Source organism: Otolemur garnettii, unplaced genomic scaffold (genome assembly GCF_000181295.1).
Source record: "Otolemur garnettii isolate 467f Iridium unplaced genomic scaffold, OtoGar3 scaffold00006, whole genome shotgun sequence".
Taxonomy (NCBI): domain Eukaryota; kingdom Metazoa; phylum Chordata; class Mammalia; order Primates; family Galagidae; genus Otolemur; species Otolemur garnettii.
The window spans coordinates 44,819,000-44,842,424 of NW_003852401.1; positions in this window are offsets into that span (position 1 = coordinate 44,819,000).

The window sequence follows — 23,425 nt, forward strand, 5'->3', positions numbered from 1 at the left end:
TGATGTGTTGCTGGATTCTGTTGGTTAGGATCTTGTTGAATATTTTTGCATCAATATTCATTAGTGATATTGGTCTGTAATTTTCTTTTCTTGTTGGGTCTTTTCCTGGTTTGGGTATCAAGGTGATGTTTGCTTCATAGAATGTGTTGGGTAGTATTCCGTCTTTGACAACACTAAATTTTGATCTCCAGTCTGAACCAACAACTTTCCAGTCATCACCCAACTGATCTATCCAAGGTCCGAAGCACCAGGAAGACAAGGACCACAGTTTGGCCATCCTGGTTTGAAACATCTTATTGAGTCCAAGCCTGGAGGGTAGTTTTTTTTGCACATTGTTGCTGTTAGAATTCAATGGTAAGATTCCTGAATTTAATTATTCTCTGTGAGTGTTTTTAAAAACACTCATACACAACTAACTTTGGATCTCTTGATTGGAAGCACATCAAGATGATTCATTATTTATATTACCAAGTACACTTCACACATTGCCTCTTGTACTTGACCTCAGTTTGAAGGCTATATGAAAAGAAAGAAAAAAGAAAGACTGAAGGAATCTAGGAACTAAAGATAGGAGTGAGGGAGGGAAGCAGAGAGGGAGGGAGGGAGAAAAGAAGCATCCCTTTACAGGATGATCAATGTTCAATTTATATTGGGGTTGGAGTTTTATGAGAAAAGTGGAAAAACTCAGGGTACTATAGAGGTCCAAGAACTGCCCCATACATCCTCTAAAGCAGTTCCCAATGTATGTTTCATCTGCAGAATATTATGAGAAGGTATCAAAAGTGGTTTCAAAGTCAAATTAGTTTGGGGAACTTTAGATGGACAATGTTGGGAGAGATTCTTTGCTATGGACTTCTCAGGGCTAATTTATTAAATTAGGATGCTTTATAAAATCTCTCAAGTTATTCTCTCTAGAATATACACACATACAGAGTTTGGGGGGCTTCTAGAGCAATCTGATCCACAAAGCCTCAGAGCTGTGCAGTGTATCACCCACAGTCCTCACACTTAGAGCAGTGCCCATCCCCTGGTTCTCAGCCACTGTTCTTTCTCTGTGTTAAGTTGCACTCTGAAGTTGTTTCCCATTATTATCAACTCTGATGTGACCCATTAACCCACCCACCATTTTGTGTTCTATGGATAAGTGTAGAAATGTAGAGAGGTTAAAAACAGGAATAAAAGAAGGAGAAATACAAATCAAGGAAAAAGAAGAGAAGGTGCTAGGAGAACTTTGCATCAATTTGTAAGTGGGGACTTTAAAATAAAACAGCCAAATAGAGACCTGCATTTTCTTTGATGCTTTTCTTCTCAAGCAAAGACCCACTGTGAATTGGTCATAGTGGTGATTCACATCATATCACCAATGTGCTGATTCAAGTAGACCAAATTGTCTATTTCTTCAATTCATGGGCAGGCTATAGACGTGGCTTCTATACATGTCCTTGTTGTGCTTCAGGACTTTTGGCCTGACAAGGGTGGGGTGTTTGTTCATCAAAGGAAGTCTACCTACCATAAGTACCTCCCAGGAGAATTCTTGATTATTGAAGACACCAGGTTTTATGGCAATCATGCCTTTTCCACCAGATGATTTTGGATTTGCCTACCAGGTGATGGATTATTCTATCAACTATAGTTCCCTAAATCTCCTTTCCTATATGGTTCCAAGTTAAAGTTGGCCAAAATTGATGCTGGGTAATACTTGGGAGACAGAAATGACACTACAGTTATTATGTTCTGAAGGTCATTGTTGCAAGAGGTGCTAAAGTGTTCCAGTGTGTCCTCACTCCTTCCTACCACATATCCATCTGTCTTTCCTCCTGCCAGCCCTGTTGCCCAGTGGCATTTCCAGACCCACCAGAAGATGCTGTAGCTATGGACTTGGCAATATGGTAGCTGCACTGAGCCAATGACCTTTCAGCTAATACCAACCTCTGTCCACTGTCACCATGCAGGAGCTCCATGTGTTTCAAGTCCAGACAGATTTCCTATAAACTCTTAGTCACTAGCACAAGGACTGCTTAGTGATTTTTATCCAAATCTTTGGCTCCCATTTTTAGACTCTTGCTTCCACATCTCTGCCCACAAGCATGTAAGTTCCAATCTTTATATTAAATTCTAATTCCAAAACATTCACAGAGGTTCTTCTTCTTGGTTCCTGCCATATAGACACACAAACTCTGGCTTGTATGTTCTTCTCCTCAGATTTTGAGGTTTTCTATTCTGATGCTCTAATATCAGATTCTGGTTCTGGTTGCACCTCACTCTACTTTTCTTTTGGGGATCATCGGGCTTCTGCTCATCCTTCCCTTTTACTTTGAACCTCCTGTCCTGGAAATGACATCTTTAGATACTGCTCCCTGATACAAGCCCAAGATTTTTTTCTATTTCTCGCCCTCTTACCAGTGTTTGACAAAGATTGTTAGTTAAAAGGAAAACAGGTAACTGATTGTTTATATTACCAAGGAATTTTTTTTTTTTTTTTTTTTTTTTTTTTGGTGAGACAGAGTCTCACTTTGTTGCCCTGGGCTAGAGTGCCATGGTGTCAGCCTAGCTCATAGCAACCTCAAACTCCTAGGCGCAAGTGATCCTTTTGCCTCAGCCTCCTGAGTATTCGGGACTACAGGCGAGTGCCGCCATGTCCCCGCTAATTTTTTCTGTTTTTTTAGAGATGCGGTCTTGCTTTTGAACTCCTGAAGTCAAGGGATCACTGGCCTCAACCTTCCAGAGTGCTAGTGGCATGAGCCACTGTGCCCAGCCTATCTTTTCTATTAGATGAAAATCAATTGCATCTCTACCAGATAAAATTCTTTTACATTGTAACAAATAGGAATTGTTTGCATTGCTCTCAAACAAGAATTATTCTGCATTGCTATCAGTTTTGTATATAAGTTAACCTCTATGTCTACAGAGCTGTCAAAGGTATGTGCCGGGAAGCATTGCACTGATAAAACAAACGTCCTATTAATATATTCCTCCCTCCTTTAAAAAAATATCATACACAGTGTATTCACTCTAAAAATATCAGAACATTCATTTATTCTCAGGGATTTTATGATTATATAATTACCCCAATGATGTTTAGAAACTACCAGCATTCTGCCCTTGCACCAAGATTAAAGAGTAGTCATAAAATCACATATGATTAAGAGCTAGAAATTAGCGCCTAAAGCAAGCTAAACTACAACCTATAATTAATTGTTCTCATAGCTCCAACTAGAAAGACCACTGCTCTTTGAACCACATTTTATTATCTTTATTTTCACTAAAAACTCCTGTCTTTAAGTTTCCAGCCATAGAAAGTAAAGTCTTCTTCACACTGTCTTTCAATTCCTTGGTAGTATAAGGTGGGGCATGGTGTAATGCATCCTATAATCCTAGCACTCTGGGAGGTCGAGGTGGGCAGATTGCTTGAGCTCAAGAGTTGGAGACCGGCCTGAGCAAGGGCAAGACCCTGTTTATAAAAATAGCCAGGCACTGTGACGGGCACCTGTAGTCTCAGCTTATCGGGAGGTGGAGGCAAGAGAAGCATTTGAGCCCAAGAGTTTGAGGTTGCTGTGAGCTGTAATGCCACCGCACTCTACCAAGGGCAACAAAGTGAGACTCTGTCTCAAAAACAAACAAATAATAGAAAAGATAGCCCCAAACACCCCTAAGGATTATAGTTTATTACTTTGTAGAATATTAAACAGTTTTACATCTGTTAGCAAGTTTATTTCAGTATTCTTTTGACTATATAAATCTGTTCTTCAAATTCTCTTTTGAACTAGTTTTACCATTTTACCAGTTCCTTCATCAAATAATGAGTTAAATATAATTTTAACATGTATATAATTTATACTTACATAGAGTCATGTTTTTTAACTTTTGGAAAAGTATACTATATCAAACAGCTACAATGGTAGTCAACATTTCATTCGTACTTTATGGAATTTATATTATGTTAATACAAACCAAGTTTGAAGTTTCAACTCTAAAAATAATTTCAATATGAAAACTATAACCCAATTATAGCCCAAGAATATGGGGAAAGGGAGGAAAGGGGAGGGGGCAGGATGGGTGGAGGGAGAGTAATTGGTGGGACCACACCTACGGTGCATCTTACATGTGAAACTTACTAAATGTAGAATATAAATGCCTTAACACAATAACTAAGAAAATGCCATAAGGGCTATATTAACCAGTTTGATGAAAATATTTCAAATTGTGTATAAAACCAGCACATTGTACCCCATGACTACATTAATGTACACAGCTATGATTTAATAAAAATAAAATAAAAATTTCAAAGTACAGCTCCCCTAGTCTTAATTTCTCTCCCTATACATTCTAAAACATCTGGATGTCTTACCACCTTCTCTATCTCAATATTCCATGCTCTGTAACACACACCTGGAGAAGTTAGAGGCCCACCTGCGATATGGCCATCTGTTTGGACCCAGCTCTCATTACACTGATGGGAACGTGTAGAAACTTCTGAGGGTTGAAACACTTAAATATCTCAGCTACTCCTTTAGGATAAAACAGTAAGAAGAAAGTACCAGACGTGTTAGAGCCAAGACTTAAGAAGTATTGCACTACATGTATATATTTTATCAGAGCAAATAAAGGAAATAAACAAATCAGCCTCACACAGTTATACACAGGAACTAAAACCATGGGGATGCCCTCATGAATTCCTCTTGTATTTATCTTTACCTGTCTACTGGCTCTTGGTACTCAGTTCTTCAGCAGACTTGTTTATGATCAGACATTATGCATTCCTTTCTGGGTGAGACCTTCGAGTTGGGGGGCACGTCCCACAGTGCCTTGATCCCAGCTTTCTTGCACTCTCTGCCATGCTGGACTTCTGCTGCATCTTCAAGGGCAACTGGCTCTTTCTCTATTATCTGGAAAGTTAGGCAAGTCTGTGTGTACACATACACGCCCCCCTACACACACACACACTCTTCCTGACTCCTGCTCGTCCTTCAGCTCAGACCGCGTTTCTCAAGGAAGCTTTTGTGGCCACTCCAGGCCAGAGCAGGCCCTCCAGTTTTACCCCCTCCCGGACGCTCTGCTTTTCCTCTGGAGCTCTTGTATGTGATTATTTGTCTCTCTCCCCCATTGTCAATAAAATCCGGATCATTGTATCACTACAGTATCCCCAGACCTGGCAGAGTGCCTGGCACATAGAAGGTGTTCTTGAATGAATTAATAAGAACTCAATGCCTGTTTGTTACATGGATGAATAGATGGTTGTTTGGTCTGTTATAGTCCCTAAAAGCAAAAGAAACTGTTAAAATAGCGTGACTCTGACTTACTGTTAATGTCTGAATAAAAGAGACCATTCAAATTTTGGACTAAGTTTGACAATGTACTATACTAGTGAGTTGTGAGAAGTCATTTTCATACATTTCTAGGGGGAACTGGTAAACCTCTTGGGAGGACAATTTAGCAAAAGCTTACAAATTAAAAGCATAAAGATTACAAATTTACAAGCCTTGTGACCCAATAATTCTACTTTCAGAAATATATTCTCTATGTGTGCTTGCACATTCATGAAATAACCTCTACTCAAGGGTGTCTATTATAGTATCTAATATAACAGTAAACTACTGAAATGACCTAAATGTTCATGTAATTAATTAATTAATGCATTAACATAACTCGTTAATTAATGCAATGAAAATTCCAAGCAATGGAATACTCTGCAGCCATTAAAAAGAATGAGGTGGGTTTGTGTATTGACACAGTATAATCTGAAAGATCATTATTAAGTGAAAGAAAATTGATACTATATATGAGAGCATCTACACATGCATAGGATGTTTCTGGGAGTATCTATAACAAACCAGTAACAGTAATTTCTTTGAGGGGCAGATGTATGGCTGAAGGAAGGAAGGAGGAGACTTAGATTTCATTTCATACACGTTTTTAAACTTTCAGTTTTGTGCTTTACTCATGCATTACCTAGTCCAGAAATTAACAAATGCAACTCTAAGAGCTGTAAAAAAAAATGAATAAAATTAACTATGTAGTAATTACAAAAAAAAAAATTAATGGGAGTTAGACGAGAATTACTAAGTTTTACTGATGTTTCTTCAACTTTTTCCAAGTCCCAGGCCTCACAGTATCATTGACTTAGGCAAGTCCGTTAGTCATTCCTTTTCATCTCCTCCAAATCTTTCAGTCTTTCCAACATCCCCAAAGTCTTATCTAATTTGGAAACAGGGAGCTCCTTAGATAGGAGGTCCAGAAAGAGGACTGTCTGGATGAACACTGAGGCTCATGACATAAAATCTCACCACCCTTGTGGAACCTGCTCCGTCCATCCTGGCCTACTGTATTGACTTTGGCAATTCTTGTCGGCCTTGTCATGCCAATAACATTATTGAGACTAAATTGAACGAGCATGTGGCCATGTCCTCCAAATGTTTTCTGATACAGTTAAATGGAAAACTGTAGATTACATTTATTTATTTTGTGATAAACCTTTGTTTATGTTGCTGGTGATCCAGAAAAAGTGGTCTCCTACAACACGCCATGGCCTAAACAACGACAAGTTGAATTACTATTTCATTTACCGTAACAGACCTTTCACCATGTGTTTTGCAGCAATGATTTTTGACATAGCTTAAGAAATGATAAATTACACCCAACAAAAACAAAGAGAAACTCAAAATTTCATAGCAGATAATTGCAAAGAAAACAGCTATTTGCATCTCTGTCTCCCACATTTTCAAAAAACAACGTACTTGAAACAAAAAAGACCCAAGAATAGTAAAAACAATTTCATTTTCCTCTTGTAATTGGAAACATTTGGAGAAAGCACTTTGACTACTCAAGCTGCATATTTATGGCCTAATTTTGCATAGAGACTGTTACCATACCTTTGCCTCTTATTTTATTGTTATTGCAATTTTCACAAATGACCAGTATTATGTGATTAAAACAAACATAGCAAATACAATAGCATTCCTGGATAGGCACACACACCAATGTATTCTAGCTGCTTTGTTACTCACAGGCATTCTATGAAGCATTAACCCTGCCTTCAAGTTCACATAAAACTGGGAGGCAGGGATAGAAATGCTTTCCTCACCCCACAGAGTAGTAATAACAATTGTGTGGCCAAGTTGCATTAGGACAGCATGAACTTCTGATCATTGATGTTCACACAACACCATCATAAAAATAAAGATTGGTAGGAAAACACTCCTAGGATATCCTCACATCAAATAACAACTCTAATTGGTATTAAACAGGCTTCTAGTGTTTGGCATCTCCTTTTCCTTTGAATTATCTCTTAATTATTTGAAACTGCTTTGAAAGGAGCTAAATGCATGTTGCCTCATCAAAGAGACAGATACTTTTATTGTCAAGAACAGTACTGATTTTAATTTTCCAGAAATAATGACTTCAGATTTGTATTAACTTTCTGAAAGCTCATTATTTTTAACAGTTTCCAGAATTTAATCTATTTGTATTGACTAACTTCAAGTTGCAAATGAATTAATTCAATAATTTAGGGGTACATTCTCCAACTCAGTTATCCCAGTAGGTTCACTCAGAAGCCATGTTTTCTTGTTTTGTTGTGTTTTGTTTTCAAATCAGTTGCTCCAAGAGAGATGCACTAGTAATATGGCTCAAATGGATGGCTAATTATTCCTATTTCAAAATTTTTTAGTTTTCAAAACCACCTCAACCAGGATTTATGCTATCATACATTAAGGACTCAATTTAGCAATTATTTGCATGGGGTGATTGGCCCAAGATCATTTCCTAAGGAAAATTCTGAGTCTATGTGGGTCCGAACTCTGTTCACATCTGAGTTGATAGTCTTGACTGGGCACCTTATTTTTAATGACAAAATGTTAATCTCACCCACCGCTTCTCTGTTGTTTTTTTTTTTTTTTTAAGTGCACAGATTCTCTCCTCTCCTTATAATGGTAAAAGGTTAAGCTGTTTTTAACAGCAGGAAATAGAAAACCCCAGCACCAGTAGCATAAACCATAAGGTTTTTTTTATTATTTATTTGATAAAAATCTGTAGGGAAGCTGTCTCAAGATGAGACTGATAGCTCAATGTCAGTCAGTACCCAGGCCCTATCTTTTCTCTTGACCTTCTTCAACTAGTTGGCTTTTCAGTCTCATCCTTATTGCCTCATGATAGCTACCACTGTACCAGACATCACATCCATATTGAAGACAGAAAGAAGGAAGAAAGGGCCATAACGATATCCTTCCTACACTATCTGCTTTGTTAGTAAAGGAGCCCCCAAGCCAATTTCCCCTTACTTCTTTTTGACCACACCAGTATCATTTGTCAACTCCTAACTATAAGCAAGGCTAGGAAATTAGCCATCGGGTTTTTATAGAAAAATATACATGTAGGAAATGAATGGGATTGAGATTGGGAAATGGGTTAGTCAAACAATGAGTGGCTTCCTCCACAAGCAAACAGATTGCTAGGACTCTGGCTTAATCAGAGCACTCCCTGGGGCTGTCTGTTACTCATCTTCCCTTGAGCTTATATTATGATCAGGCATTCTCTCCACTCTTTCTAGAAACTCCATAATCCAGATTTGAAACCTGAGGGATCAAAAATAAACATACATTTTTTTCCTTTCACAAAATCACTGTCACTTAGTTCAGTATTAGCGTTGCATCTTAAATTTTCATGGAATCTCTTTACTGTAGGACACAAGCCCATGAAATCCATTATTGAGCTTTGCTATAACAATGGTGTCAAGGACAGTTTCCAGGCATCACTCCCTACTCTCAAAGGTAAATCCCACGAGATTTCTTTTAGAAACCCTTGCTGGGAAAGATTTACTTGCTCTCGGAAAACTGGACTTCTTTCTGATGACACAAATAATGTAAAGCATGGTCTTTTCTACTTAGCCGTGGGTACTAGGAAGTACCAATTTCGAGGCACAGTGTGACAAATGCATGCCCACAGAATCTGTATGTCTTCTTGTTCTCCATGATCTGATTTACATTTTATTATTGTTTTATTGACTGTGTTCTGTTGTAACTCACCTCAAATTTTCTGTGGAAAGGAGGCAGTTACTACACAGGTAAGAGAGAGAGCATTTATTTGAGCATGATCTTTTTGAAGCAAACTCCAAAGGCTGAAATAATCGTAATGGTGAAGCAAAGGAACCACTAGTGGAAAATGGTTTGACTGAAAAATGGCACATTATTCCTCACTAGAGAAAATACTCCCAGTTTAAATGAATCCTTCATGACTAAGGGTTGGGTTCTAAAACTTCTATTTGTATATATATATTAGCTGCTTTTATGTTTTACATTTCCTAAATTTTTCTTTTCACTAATTTAATACTTAAAAATTACCAGATGATCAATATTAACATATGTTGATCCTCCGGACTGGCTAATTGCCCATCAAATATGCATCCTTTTCTTCTTTCACCTGGACAGAACCTCAATTTAATTAAGGGTGCCAAAATGTCCCCCTAAATACCTTACATTTTCCAATTTCCTTCGCAGTTAGGAACAACCATATGGCTTGGTTCCACCTGGTGAGATCAGCAGGAATTAGTTAGAAGGGGTTCCTAGAAAGCCTTTCGAAGCAGGCAGACTCAGCTGGTATCCTAGTCTGGGTTCTATCAAGAGGAGAACCTGGGACATGAATTTGGGTGCACGCGGTTTGTTTGGGAGGTGGTCTCAGGAAACAGTAATATAGGAGTGAGTGAGAAAGGGAAGGCAGAAAAGCAAACAAATGAAGGAGGCATTAATGAGCCAGAAACTAGGGATGCCTCAGCCCCACCTTGACCCTCTGAGGAACTATGTGGAACGTGGGGGACTAGTAGATTGGGGTGTCTTGCTCCCAGTTGGCTGGGATCAACCTTGAGCTGGTTGTCCTTGGGTGGTCTTCTGTAGCTCTAGCAAAGCATAGAGACGCTGTGGTGTGGCTGGTGTATGAAGCTTATGACATGCCTGGAACTATGCATGCAGATGGCTGGAATGAAGAGGGCCAAGGGAATGTGGCCAAAGCATCTCAAGCATTTTGCAGAGCCAGCATGCACACTGTGGGCACCACTTTTCCTCCTTCTTTCTGCCTGTAATGCCAACGTGATGGCTAAAACGCTAGTAGATGTGGAAACAAGGGCCACACCCTGAAAACGGGAGTGGAGAACTAGAAGCAGCGTCACCATGAAGCTGATAAAGCTTTGGACTATGTCACTCCAAGCTTGAGAGAAAAATAAACCCTCAGGCAGTTTAAGCCTCATTAAGTCATTAGGATTAGGTTTCTTTTTTTGTTTTGTTTTGTTTTGTTTTGTTTTTTGGTTTTTGGTTTTTTGAAACAGAGTCTCACTTTATGCCCCTTAATAGAGTGCCTCCATGGTGTCATACCTCACAGCAACCTCAAACTTTTGGGCTCAAGTGATCCTCTTGCCTCAGCCTCCTGAGTAGCTGGACTACAGGCACCCACCACAATGCCAGGCTATTTTTAGAGACGGGGTCTTGCTCTTGCTCACATGTTCTTCTGCCTCCCAGAGTGCTAGGAACACAGGCGTGAACCACCGCACCCTGCTAAGTTTCCTTTTAAATAGAGCTGAACTCAATCCTAATAGAGACACTCCTAGTGTCCACCATATTCACCAGAATCAGGCTTCACAGTGCCATGAATAACTCAATGTTTTTCCCTGCAACTAACTCCCTCTGTCTTGGTCCACACTGAGTTCCTTCTCAGTGAAAATTACCCACAGGAAATCTTCTCACCCTAAATTTTTCTAAAAGCTGCCTAGAAACCAAGCATCATCTTTCATTTCCCATGTGCGAAGCAAAAACATCACCAAACTTTTGAGCTCACTGAGTTTTTTCTTAATGAAGCCTCATGATAAAGGTTTATTTCTTGATCATATCACAATCCAGGATAGGTTGGAGGGAGCTGTGATCCATGCATTATCCAGAGATCTGAGCATCTTCTATCTAATGGCTCTGCCATCTCCTCAGGCTTTAGAGGTCTTCACTGGGCCATATGCATCCAACCAGCAGAAGAGAGAAACTCAAGAATGTGGAGGATTCCTTAGGCAACTTGATGGTCTAAGCTTGGAGATGGTGCATGGTGCTTGTGTCACATTCTCTGATTCCCAGGTCTCAGTCACATGGCCTCACACATCTACAGGAAAAGCTGGGAAATAAAGTCTGTGTGGCCAGGCAAAAAAGAAAGGAGAGCTCAGTGAACAATTAACATAGCTCTGCTGCAGATGTCCATGTTTAAAAAAGCTTCCAGGCTCGGCGCCTGTGGCTCAAGTGGGTAGGGCGTCAGCCACATGCACCTAGGGTGGCAGGTTCAAATCCAGCCCAGGCCCGCCAAACAACAATGATGGCTACAACCAAAAAATGACTGGGCATTGTGGCAGGCGCCTGTGGTCCCAGCTACTCAGGAGGCTAAGGCAGAAGACACTTGAGCCCAGGAGTTGGAGGTTGCTGCGAGCTGTGATGCCACAACACTCTACCCAGGGGGACAGCTTGAGGCTCTGTCTCAAAAAAATAAAAAAATTAAAAAAAATTAAAAAGCTTCCAAACAAATCTTCCAACAGTGACCCCAGCTAGGAGAGTCCTGCTGCCACAGTCTGAAGAGGTGTGTGTTCACATTCCTCTGAATTGCTTTGACAAACTGTCGACCCTTGCACTTTAAAGTTTATACCTTGAGTTTATCATTGTAAGTTTAAATCCTTGTGAAAGACTATCACTTCTGGAATATTACAGGTATTGGTATTTGTAGTGTGCCCCCCAGGACCCAGTTTAAGACTTACTGGTTCCCTCACCCCCTGTTGCTGGAGCACTGCCAGCCTGCAGTGAGGTTAGCCTGGCCACAGGTGCAGAGCTGTCTCACACAGGCTGCTGTCCTTCCCTAGCGGGCCCCACCCAACAGCTGGCTACAGCAGGGACAGGGCAGTTCAGAATGACCTTTTTAGTAGCAGTGCTCCCTGGGGTGGGCCACATCTGCAGGGGGCCTGTATCACAACTCACTTCTCCCCAGACCCTACTTCTGACTTCCTTCCTCTCCATTCCTCAGGGAATCTCCCGAGGGAGTCCCCCGTAAACATTCTACACACAAAATTCCAGCTCACAATCCCCTCCCCAAAGATCATGTTTCATTGCAGTGAAAATACATGAACAGATATACATTATTTTTTTAAAAACTAACCTGAGTACCATAAGCTTTCAAGCAATTAAAAATGTACTCTGAATTGAGTTGTCATTTCATATTAATGCACCTCTTACTTGAGGGAAGGGTAAGTTTTATGGTCCTCAGAATGGAAGACCAACGTCGGGGGACACCAATATTTAAATGATGCCTTTCTTTGGCACTCTGAAGGTTTTTATACCTTGAAGCAATTCACTTGAAAACATTTAGGAAGTATAAAGATATGTTTTGTTTTGTAAAGCAGAAGAGGGCCAATTTTAAAGGTAAAGAAAGATAAACCAGCATAGCACCTCCCTGACCAGTTTTAAGGAAGAGTCTGAACCATGGGTCTGGATCATAGCTCACAGGGCTGGCAGGAAAATGTGTACAACCCCACTTGAAGAGTCTGCCCACTACACAAAAAATTCTCCTACCAGGTGTTCTTTCCTTCATTTCCATTCAGTCATATAATCAATCCCAAACACTTCCCAAGAACATCCCTCCCTCCTGTGGTGCCTCTGTGTTTTGCCCACTGGCACCTGTCATAGCTGATTGGACCAGGGTGGTATCTGATTTGACCCATAGCCAATCCATGGGCCAACCCGTAATTGACACCTACACAGAATAAGGAAGTGAGCCAATCAGAGGCTCTCTTTCAGAGGCATTTGAATGGGAGCATGAGAAAGCCATGTGGTTTAGAAGAGAGACCAGAAGGTGAGTGGACCCGAAAGGAAAAGGGTCAAAGGCCAGAGTTACAGCCACACAGAACCACAGCAAATGGCTGGGTGGGATGGGGGACAGCCTGTGAGGGCAGAGGGGACGGGGAGAGAGAAGCTGCTGTCCCAGCTCTCAGGAGCTCAGGCAGGGCCATGATTCCCTGGATTCCCACAAGCTCCTGAGTTCTTCACTGTCCAATGTTCCAGCTATCTTTTCATCCAGAGACCTCAAACAGCTGGCCTAGGGAAAAAATAAAAATTAGCCCATACATATATTTCTCTTGTTCAGCTCATACTATACTTTTTTTAATTGCCAACTTTTAAAACTTGAGAGAATTTTCATTTTAAAATTGCCTTTCTGACTTTTCTTGAAGACTGAAAGCCATGGAAACACTAGGCTTTCTCACACAGCGTGTGTCTTGCAGACCTGAGCATCCCCAAAGCCCCTACGTAGCATGACCTCTACCAGACCTCACCTTTGGCTGCTTCAGGCTTCCAAACCTGAGATCCCTGTGGCTTTCAAAGGAGACATGAGTGGTGGCACTCATGGTGGGAAAAGTATGTGCAGTGACATTTTGCCCACCCCCATTAATTTTGAACACCTTTGTTTGAAGGATCTGAGTTCACACAAATGAGACAAGGTGCGTGAAAGCTGACCTCTCAGTTGGCCTGAGGGTCAGAAAGAGGCTCCTCTTTCTATGAAGTCTCTGTGAACTGGCGAGTTAGCTGTGGTGAAGTGACCCAGGTAAGTAGGGTTACATGGATCGTAATGTGGCTTGAAGTAGGTCCACATGGATCCAGATGCTGGGCCTGAGGATTCTGCAACTGTGAAGAAAGCACATTTGTCACATGATGCTAGCTCTTTCACCACACATTTATACTATTTTTACAGCATCCCTCACAACCATTTTATCACCTATTAAATGCAAGTTCTGAGGTCTTAATCTTTCTCCCTGTGATGGTAGTGTTGGCATTGTTTGCCATCAGCAAAGTTGCCTGTTAGAGGGATGTCCTTTGTTAAGGAGCAAAGCTTGTTCTCAGTCTAACACCATAGCAGGCTCCAGAAAATCCAGGGGGGCTCAGGACCAAAGTGTGAAGCACATGGCTCTCACCGGGGTCTGGCTCACAGCTTGGCTTGCCAGCAAGTGCAGCCTGTGTTTCCTCAGAACACTTCAGCCTGGGGTAGAAGTCACACCATGCTATTTCCCTGGCTCTACCCCAACCAGAAGCTCTCCAGACCCCAATTAGAGCAGGGACACCCTGGGAGGTATCTCATATGCTCAAGGAGTGGCCTTTTCAGGTGCCACCTGGCATTTACCACCTTTCCTCTCTGCTGCTGTTTCTCCCTGCTGATACCTACGGCTGAAGCCACTTAAGCTCCAGGGAGGCTGCCATGTTCATAAGGTGACACCTGCACCTCTGGCACACTGGTAAAGCATGGCCTCCAGCAAGGACCCCAGGGAAAAGGACTGTCCTTACCTCCACCCCCTCCACAGCTAGCACCTCTGCTCTACATGGAGCAGAGCCATCTGGGCCGTACCTGCTGCAGCTCTGAGTGCCACTGATCACTGTGGCTTTGTCTCTCAGGACTCAGCAGTGGTTCATGGGCTGGGGCTGAGAATAACCCAAGTGATCCACATCGCAATGCACATTCAGTCACCTTCCTTTCCACTTAACCATTGTTCCTGAGCCTCAACTCTTTCTGCTAAGTCCCCTGGCCACCCAAACTGCTCTGGATCCTAGGTCCAAAGACAGCTCAGATTCCCTTTGGGGCCTTGGGCCTGGAACCACATACATGAGGCACCCAAAACATAAACTTCCCAGGATGTTTTCCTGACCCTTCAGATAAAATAGGGTCCCTGTTACTCTCAGCAACCCTCTCAGTTCCCTCCTCCTGTGTCAGCTTTCTTCTCATTACTTCCTGACATATTTTATCTTTCTTTTGTGTTTATTTTCTGTCTCCTGTTACTAGGATGTAAGCACCTTGAAAGCAGGAACCCAGATGTTGCTGAATGCTATATTCTTAGCACACAGTGCATGCATCATAAATGTGTTGAGTGAATAGAGAGGGCTTTATTTTCCATTCTATAAACATGGTTTCTTTCTTTTATTTATTAGCAATAGTCAAGAAACTGAAGACATGAAAAGTCTTTCATTTATAAGCAATAGTTAAGAAACTGAAGACATGAAAAGTAGGAGATAGGATAGGAGAGATTAGCATATGGGACCAGTGCCCTACTCCTTTGAGTCACAGGAGCCGCCCAGGATGGGAGAGATTTTACAGGACTTTGTCTGCTTTTTGTAAGCTGCATTGGCAATAAAAATGGCCAAAAGGAAAGGAAGATGGCTAAGATTCTTTCCAGACTGATACAGGCTTGATCACTTTGAATAACAATGACTTTCCCATGAGAAGAGGAAAGCTCTAGGTCTTCTGGCCTGAGTGTAGTGGGTTGTTCTGCATCAGGTTTTGTCTCCGTTGAGCATGAACACACTGCGACTCCTCGCTGCCTCAGGGCTGTCTCAATCACTATCCATGGTAGGATAATGTACTCAATAGTGTGCTAGGCCTGGGTAAACAGGGACAGATGATATTTGACAGGGAGACAATAAACAAGTAATTCAACAAATAAAAGATAATTTCGGACAGTGACAAGCTCTTTGAAGACAATTTGGTAAGTGATTTGATAGGAGGGTAGTACCCCCTGGGTGTAGTTACATACCCACTGTGAAGGAGGCATCTCAGCTGCCTGACTCTTGTTCTCAGAAGACCGAAGAACTAAGCTCTTTATATTGCATTAAAAATATTTAAACCCAACAGGAGACTAAGAACGTTTGATCTGGAAGCCTTCAAGGCACTTACAAATTCACTGAATATCCACTGGTATGTGTTCTTTCCTTGTTGAAGAGGATTTATAGGTCAATTCTGGGTTTACGATTCCATTCCATTTACATTTCTCACTCATTTCCAATTTTGAGCCATCTTGGTTCTAGTAAGTCTACTGCATGTCAAGTTCTGGAGCAAGAAATACCAAAAGGAATGTGATGAAGATGAGTGGGTCTTCTTGGTGATTAAATGCAGAGGCTTTGGAATCAGGCACATCTGGCTTGGAATCCTGGCTCCTTTCCCTTCCTTTCTTATTTAGTAGCTGAATCTTGCCTGCTTGAGCCAGGCCAGAGCCATTTTCTTTTTTGTAAAATGAGACCGATTGTGTTCAACTTACAGAATTATTGGGTTATTTAAATGAGACAAATGATGTAGAGTACCTATCCCAGTCCCCATATAACAGATGTTCAATAAAAGGTGGACATTTCCTGCCTGAGACACCTAGTTTCCAGGAGCAAACAGGAGTCTGAAGCAATTCAATGTTATATTTTCCTAGTAGGGGCCTAACATTTAAGGACCTGGTACAGATGGAGCCTTGAAAAGTTTCCTAGTTTCCCAGAATAGTGGGGCAAAGGAAGACAGAGTAGTGACTGGTGGTGGCAGCACATTCTCTGTGCTTGGGACATACACACCTCACCTGGCAGCCATTGGCTTCTCTGGGGGCTACGGCTGCCATTGGCAACAATTATCATGTTTCATGACAATATGGAAGACCTAATAATAGTATTTTTTCCACCCCAAGAGCAGGGGGCTGCTTTGCATATTTTGCATCTTTTGTAGAGCCCTAAATCACTTGTTAATGTGAAACATGTCTACGAAAAGTCTTTGTATTGTTTGTCCTTATGGTTTCATGCGAAGATTTAGTAAGAGGAATGTGTCATAAACAGCTTATAATTATTTAGGAAAAAATACAAAAATAAAGTTGGGTGGGCATTAGTCAGACTTTTCTGGTCAAATCAAAGCTCCCTCAGCAAGAATGGTCAAGGGAAATGGTGCGTCCTAAGTCCTGGCTGCATCCATCCTAACTTAACAAGTGAGGAACATCTGCTTCTAGGGCCTTGTGTCTGTGAGTGGCTTAGAGTCCCTCGCTCCCGCCCCCCCACTGGGAGACGTTCACCCACATGGAGGGTCAATCTTAGGAAGAGTTGAAACAGTCGTTCTCAGCTTTAGGAGGAGGGAGGTGAGAAATTAAAGAATTCTGTAAAAAGGATAGTGTGACTTTCCTTTTTTTTTTTTCTTCTCTGTAATTTCTGGTTACATTTTCATGTTTAGAAGTTGTGAGCTCAGTGAAAGCCACAGCTCAGGAAAAGCTGTCTACTCTTTCTGACACTTACTCATCACCAGGAATCCACTGTTGGAAAAGGACACGTCACGCATGTACGTGTTTCTCTTGCACACCTACACGTGTGTGTGTGTGGAGGAGAATATTGTCTTGTAATTCCATTACTGTGATATTTCTGAAAAGTAACTATAGTAGCAGGACAAGCCCTGATTTGTGTGTTCAGTAAGCTGTTGTGCTAGACGAACCAGCCAGGGAGTTAATCTTTTGAGGGGACAGTGGGACTGCCCAAGGGCAGAGACACTTTTCTAACTGTCCATATCATTTCTGATAAACAGACACTATTCTTCGCTCTCCCCTGAGATAGTTACTGGAATTTACAATTGACATTTCCATGGTCCTGCTGAATTAATTAGCTGCAATCTCCATCTTTATCAACTGTATAAACTACTTCATAAATAACTGTGTGAACTAAGAGTGAGCTCTCCTGTCTTTCCATTCTTGCCATATCACTTGTCTGTTCTCTGCTGGAGCCATCTCATGCCTTCACGGTACAGACGTAAGAATAGGATGTTCTGCTGTAGATGAAGTGGAACATTTTCCTTTCCATAAGTGGAACCTGAGAGGAGCTGTCTCCCCTACCTTCTTTCTCAAACAGAGCCACTAATGCAGGCTATCTAACTGACATAGTTGTATGTGTGCTGCGTGTGTATGTATATTTTCACTAACCATGGGAATACTGTTTCTGGTACTCCTTAGACTGATTACTTCTACCCTCAGATTTGCTTTCAGCTCTGTGCCTTTTGTCAGAGGCCTTTCTGGTTAGGTGAGAAAAGCAAGGCCCCAACACACTGGAACATGTGCTTTATGTTCACTGATGGGGAAAGCGTCTGCCACCCCAAAATGACAATGTGAAGACAAAGCAAACACAGTCTCCACTTCCCTGAGGTACACTTGGCTTCGGAAAATGTGCCTTCTGAAATTCCACCTCCCCCACCCCTGCCATCCAAATGAGGTCTCTTTCCAAGAAAAACATCAGCGGTTCCAACTCTGCTGCCATTTTCTAGCATACGAAGTCTCTGTTTTAATAGAGGTGCTGCTGGGTGTGTTTCAACGTTTCCCAGAGTGGAATTAAGTGGTGCGTGGGCTATCAACCTTATTAGGAGTTGATGACAGGTATTTACCATCCACGGAGAAATATATAAGATGGTGGAGACCAAGGCAGGTTCTTGTGATATTTTAATAATAACATTCAGTCCCCTGAGTTTGTCAGGTCCTCCTTTTCTCCATCCTGAAGTCTATATTCATGTTACAACTATGGAACTTATATTTGGACATGGCTGCCCAAGATACTTAGCTTTGAGCTCCAAATCGTTAAGAGATGACTTGCTGACTTGGCCTTCAGCGCTTAGAACACTTTTTTGCACGTGAAATTGATGCATACTGATTGAGTGGTTGAATTTCAACTGCTTTATGTTAACAGGGACTCCCACATACATTAGCATATCAGTACCAAGTTAACTGGTTAAATAGCATTAAATTTAGTTAAGTGATGTTTTCACATCTTGGGCTTTAATCTTTAAATTAACAAATAAAAAAAGAGTCACCTTTGAAAAAATTAGAAGAAAATATTTTTTACATGTATCGTCTGAATTTTTCTGGTGATGGTAGGGATGGTGGTAGGGATGGTAGTGATAACAATGGCAGGAGTGGTGGCAATGGTGGTCGTGATGGTGATGGTAGTAGTGATGGTGGGGTGAGAGCAATAATGGTGATAATGATGACAGTGGTGGCAATGATGATGGCAATGGCAATATTGCTTAGACCATACTGTGAGTATCCTAAATTCAATCAGAAAGTGATTTTAATGGTTAGGAGTTGAATTTATCAGCTGTTTCAAAGGATGAAATCAGGCTGATGTCTTGTCATTGGACAAAGTCTCCATTTCTATTTATCTTATTGCTTTTCCTCACCTAAAAAAAAAAAAAAAGTATGCATTTATCTGACAAAGACACCAAATCAGTAGAATGGCAGAATAGTGTAGTAAGAAGCAGCCAGCTCTCAAAAACATTAACAACAAGAGACCTGATTTGTAGCATTTGCCTCTATGATGTAGGTGACCCTCCTGTGGTCACCCTTCGGCTGCCAGCATAACTTCACTGGGCCTGGACTTGGGAAGGGCCAGAGCCCACACTTCAAACTGACACAGGCCCAGCCCATTTTCTTCTAATCACATGTTACCTTCTGGGCATGGGAGGGAGTTAAACCTCCCTTTTCTGATCTGTAACATAGATAATAAAACTTCCTCAGGCTGCTGGGAGAAGTAAGCATCCCTGCTACAGAGTATCTGGCCCCCAGGCACTCCACACAGGAACCTGCACTATCAGAGGAGACTGGCCCCTGGGGTCTGCTACCTTTGCTTCTGTGGACGAAGGCTGGTAGCAATGTGGCCTCATCTAAAAATCATATTTATTGTATTAAAATAAAACTTCCTGCAGGATGTTCTGTAGGTCTATGTCTACATGTAATTACTTAATTTGCTTGAATACTCAATTTGGGCACAGTGGCTCAGATCTGTGACGGAGTATCTTTGAGTGGCCAAGGAAGGAGGATCACTTGAGGCCAGGAGTTCAAGACCAGCCTGGGCAATATAAGGAGATACTGTCTCTACAAAAAATGTTTTTTAAGAAATTAGCTGAGCATGGCAGCCTGCACCTATAGTCCCAGCTACTAAGAAAGGTAAGGCTAGAGGATCACTTGAGCCCAGAAGCTTGAGGTTTCAATGAGTTATGATCTTGCCACTGCACTCTAGCGTGGGTAACAGAGTGACACTTTGTCTATAAAAAAAAAAAATACATAAATAAATAATAAAAAAGTTTTAAAAGTCTCAGTTCCCAGTCTCAGCTCTGTTGGCTCAGCATTACTTGCATTTAAAAGTTTACATTAATTGTCCTGGTGATGCTTCTGATTCCTATTGGCATCGTTGACTTGGTTTCTTATTCTAGCACCTAGACGATTTCATCTTCTGGGTCAACCACCATAATGGATAACTGGGGAGAAGTTTTAGTCATTCGCTCCTCAACTTTCTTGTGAAAATCATAATCTTAACGTTGATCTGTGGCTTGGATTGTAAATTATCCTGCATTCCATCCACACAACAGCATGCTGAAGAGTTGGCATCCTGTGAGCAGTTAAAAGTAGGCATGGGATTTATAACTGCGAAAAGAAACTGGAAAGAAGTTAAAGGGCCCACAATAGGGGATTGGTTAAGCAAAGTCTATATAGCCACAGGATGCCTGTTACACAGCAATTAAAGATGACATTTGTGAAGTGTTTCTTGGAATATAAGAAAATGCTGTGACTTGCTCTGTGACAAAAACAGTATGCATGTATATACGTGTGTGTGTGTGTGTATATACACATACAGTTTGACCCTTGAACAGTGCAGGGATTGGGGTGCCACTTCCCCACAAAGTTGAAAATCTGTGTATAACTTTCGATTCCCCCAGAACTTTACTAAGAACCTACTGTTGACTAGAAGCCTTACTGATAACAAATACTGTCAATTAACACATATTTTTAAGTTGTATTATTATATACTATATTCTTAAATAAAGTAAGCTAGAGGAAATGAAACATTATTTTAGAAATCGTAAGGAAGAGAAAATATATCTACTATCCATTAAGTGGATGTGGATCACCATAGAGGTCATCATCCTCATGCACTTTCACTGAAGAGGCTGAGGAGGGGGAGGGGGAGGGGAAGAAGAGACTTTGGTCCCCCTGTCTCAGGGTGGCAGAGGAAGAAGAAAATCCACATATAAGTCGACTTGCACAGTTCAAATCTGTGTTGAACACAAACATGGTAATCTCAACTCTTCACAAACAAGATTAAGATACCCCTCGCCTCCACCCCCTCCATCTTCTTCTTATTTCCAGATTTCATGTAATAAAACTGCCTGTTCATTGAGTATGTGTGTGCCAACCACCGTGGTAGACCCTGTCTCTATATTATCCTTCATGCCCAGAACAGAGGTTAAAGGGGAAGAAAACGGAAGCACCGAGAGATGAACCAACTGTCCAAGATGACAAACTCGTAAACGAGAGAATCAAGATTTGAAGTAACAGCCATTCAACTCCCCAAACCCGTGCTCCTTCCCCACACTGCACTTTGAAAGTTATGCGTTGCTCTTATGATGGTAAAGCTGTGCGACAAACGTTGTTTTCAGTAAACATGATATAAATTTCTTTTTTAAATGGTAATGACAATTTGATGAAAATATTCCAAATGGTATATAAAACCAGCACATCATACCCCATGATTGCATTAATGTACACAGTTATGATTTAATACAATAAATAAACAAATAAATTGTGATGAAAGCCAAGGTTAGGGATTGTTTAAAAGCAGAAATGTGTGGGTGGAGAGGATTATACTCAAGGTCACTGCTTTTTTACAATTTGGGAAAGTGCCTTTCCTCCCTGCCAGCCATCAGCTTCCCACGACCATGCCCGGCTCAGGCAGGTGAATGCCGGCTGGTGCTCAGCCTCCATTCCCTTTTGGCAGAATCCATTGATGCAGTAATCACCTGTGTCACTGCACCTGGCCACCGGGGCTGAGCATCAGAAGTAACACCGCCTGAAGAAAGAGAGGCAGCATCTCTCAGCCAAGTCCTCACTCTCATGTCCCCTCCCCATGGGCGCCTGCTCTGTCCTGCCCTCCAACGCTCTTCCTTGGGTGGGAGTCTATTGGCCTTATGTCTTCAACAATAGGTTTAGGGACAAAAACCTTGCAGTGTTCAAGGTGACAGTTATTTACCATGAGCAAAGATGACTCAAAGTATAGTATTTAAATCACTATGTCCCATGAGCTGTGAACCTTAGCTGAAGCCCTCTGCATATGTCTTGTCGGCTCCCGGTACTTCTCTTCACATGCTCTGGAATCCCACAAGTCTTTTCATGTCTCTCCTGTAACCTGTTCACATGTCTCTTACAATTGTTAGACCAGAAGCTCCTTAAGGGCAGAACTATGTCTTCCTTGGTGTGACCCTGGCCTATATATTTGGTCAGAAAGTATATGAATGACCTCATCTTAGAAAATCAAGAAGCCGTACATGACCTTGAGCAGTCATATACTACAGCCCAGAAGGTCATAAACAGTTCAAAAAGGTGTCCTGAAGTTCCACGTGAGCTTGATCTCCCAGAGAGCACAAAATTCTTTCTTATGCCCTACCAAATTCTCTCCAGAATCAGTTTTAATTTCTTCCCCTTTCTTTTTCAATCCTAAAGATCAAAGAGAATATGGATTGGTATTTGCATCACAAATACATTCATATACGTATGCAGATATGTTGCACATATGTGTTTATACTTATTTTGTAACAAAAAGGATTTCAATTGGCTTATAAAAACAACACCTCCAACGAAATGGCACAAAAGCAGGAATGAGCAGAAACGAAAGCAAAAGCAACACGGTTGGGGACACAATGGTCACACACTGGAGGACAGAAATCAAGTCCTCATGAATAGGGCTGGCATGGAATGTGAACTTTGACACAGCTACATCTAATGAACCCATCACTGCCTGCAGTTAGCCATGTCCTATTGCAGGAGAGTCAGGCGTTGTGGTCCACTGGCACTAACTGAAGTTCACTCCCATGACCATTTCCCACCAAAACCCACACAAAGAAAGAGATGATTAACTTCCTCTAAATCCTGTTGCTGATTTGTCTGAAGCCCGACCTGAGTCCTCTGAAGTCTGTACATGTGGATGAATGTGATGGTGAGAAGAGAAGACCCATCCCAGTCTCAAGCACCTCTGCGAGTTCACCTCAGAAAAGGAGGGAGGCATTTGTCAAGAACTTTCTAAAACTCCACCCTTTGTGGATTGGTGAGCAAAAAACCACCAAGAGATGATCTCAGAGCATACAAAATATCCTAGAAGCTATGGATGTTTCCAAAATTGTGGATTATTTTTTTAAGTTCTTGAGTATAAACAGAGTATTCCTCAGGAGAAAGGAACTCAGCATTCAAATCCTTGGACACCAGATAACAAATACATAGGTACAATAGGATCATAAGTTTGATTGCAATGCATTTCTCCCCTTTAAGAGAAAAGAGATGTCTTAAGTGTCTCTAAATTCCATGAGCCACAGAAGGAGAGGGGAAGGGAGGGAGGGAGACTTGATCCAATAGTATGAACCTCAGACTAATGAATTCAGTGAGAATTTCTTTTTGATATGAGAGAGTAAAAAGTTTTATTTTGAAACCTGTAAATTCTCCAATAGTCCTTTCTTAGAAAGGGAGTTGGTCACAGTAAGTAAGGCAAGCAGACAGCCATCAGAATGGGAGAAGATTTTTGCAGGTTATGTCTCTGACAAAGGTTTAATAACCAGAATCCATAGA